General features: G+C 41.8%; 1 pseudogene; it reads right to left on the minus strand.

Moving 5' to 3' along the window:
• Positions 1-747: 747 nt before the first annotated feature.
• On the minus strand, positions 748-1,841 carry LOC148735475 (uncharacterized; annotated as a pseudogene).
• Positions 1,842-2,062: the final 221 nt, after the last annotated feature.

A 2,062-nucleotide genomic window follows, 5' to 3' on the forward strand; every position in this document is an offset into this window, starting at 1 on the left:
GTTAGCGCTGATTCAGCTTCATTCAAGTGACGGGATAGCTCAGATTGCTTCATTTCTTCGTGAATAAGCGCTTGCTGGAGATAATCCAGGCTAACTCCATCCACTCTTGCTTCGATTGCGGTGACAAGGGTCACGAAACTTCTCGGCAAACTTCCTAACAAAGTCACAACTGGATCCTCTTCGGAAATGGGCGCTCCAATTGCCGCAAGTTTATTGGTGATATCTTTCATGAGCTTCAAATGTTGTTCCACCGGTGTACCTTCTTTCATCTCGGAATTAAAATATTTCTTCTTTAAAAATAGTTTGTTCGCGAGTGTCTCTCGTTCAAAATGTTTCCTTAATGCATCCCAAGCTTGCTTTGGTTCTTCACCTGAGGTGATCAAGTAATGCTGAGGGCTATCAATCGCCAACACAATTGTCGAGAATGCCTTTTGTAGCCTTGATTGGTAAAGTGTTTGTGCCGTTGGAGTCGCATCGTGTGCGAGGACTTCTGATCCTTCTACCATGCCCCATAATCCTTTTGCCAACAGTAATGTTTCTTTTAAAATTTCCAAGTGTTCCAATTGCTCCCATTAAGTTTGTCGATCGAGAACTTTTCCTCCATGTTTCATTTACGTACTCCTGGGCCCATAACCTTAAGTTTTTTGCACGATTAAAACAAACTTCTGCTTCTTTTATTCTTATCACGTCTAAATAAACGGTTACAACAACACAGAGAGAAAACAAAATACGCTAGTATATGTATGCTATTTCCTAAAAAAGAAAGTTTGAATAACAAAAGGAAAAGAAACACCTGGACCAATCATAGATCAAATTAACTATTCCTGTGAAATATTTCAAATTTAAAATAACAACGGCAATCATAATATGCATAATAACAACAAATCCGGCAATCAGAAAGTCATCTGCGATCACTTCTTTCCTTCCAGATACCCCACGAACCCATGCATGATGCGCTGCCACACTTCAGGTGCTGAACAGATGCCAAATGGCATCCTGTTCCATCAGTACTGCCCAAATGGTGTATTGAATGTGGTTTTGTAACTCAACTCAGTGTCAAGACGTTTCTGCCAGAAACCATCTCAGGCGTCTACCACAGTGAACTTCTTTGCTTGTGAAAGTTGGGTTGCAACTTCCTCCTATGTAGGCATTTGGTAGTGCTCTCGACAGATGGCTTTGTTCAAATCGTGAGGGTCAAGGCATATATTCAACTTTTGGGTTTGACATTGAATAACATATTGGAGACCCACTCTGTTGGTTCAGTTACTGGGGTGATGATATCACTGGCTACCATCTTATTCAGTTTCTCTTTGATCTGGTCTCGTAAAGCCACTGGCACGCGACGAGGTGGATGTACTAGGGGTGGCACAGCATCATCAGTAACTATGTGGTACTCGTCTGGGAGGTCCCCCAAGCCTCGAAAAACATACTTGTATTCATCTAAGAGATCAGTCATTCCTGTTGTTACATTGACACTAGGGGGTCGAATTGAGACTGTATGAATTTGATGCAATTGCTCTATCACAGTCATTAATTGTGACAAGCCCCAGTTCAATACAGGTGCTCTAGGATAACAGTGGTGCAAGGTCATTTTAAGTAATGTTGGAAAGCAACACATCTCTTTTCCCATGGCGCCATATGGGAAGTTCTGTCGACCCCATTATCCTGTATCGTTCATTTGTACAAGTTTTAATAAACTTGTGTGAGCAGAGATTGACTTGTTTCAAATCCACACCCCCTGTGACTCGCGGGTAATCCTTAAGAGAGAGGAGGTTGCATTCTGCACCTGTGTCTAGTTGGAATGTCACCTGACTCTGACTGCTTGGCTTGCCAACTTCCATGGTAATCATTGCACATGAGCTACGCCCAACTTCTACCGTGTTTATTTGTGGGGTAGTTGATCGGCACTTTGCCTTAAAGTGGTTCTTTTGTCTGCATTTATGTTATTAGTGCACTGTTAAGTTTGTAATGTATGTTTCCAGATACCTTGAATTAAGGACTTTTTTCTTAAAAATGCGTCCTGGAGTGAGGAACAGGAAGTTCTAAAGATGAGGAGTGATAT

The sequence above is a fragment of the Stylophora pistillata genome, chromosome 3 (assembly GCF_964205215.1).
Source record: "Stylophora pistillata chromosome 3, jaStyPist1.2, whole genome shotgun sequence".
NCBI lineage: Eukaryota > Metazoa > Cnidaria > Anthozoa > Scleractinia > Pocilloporidae > Stylophora > Stylophora pistillata.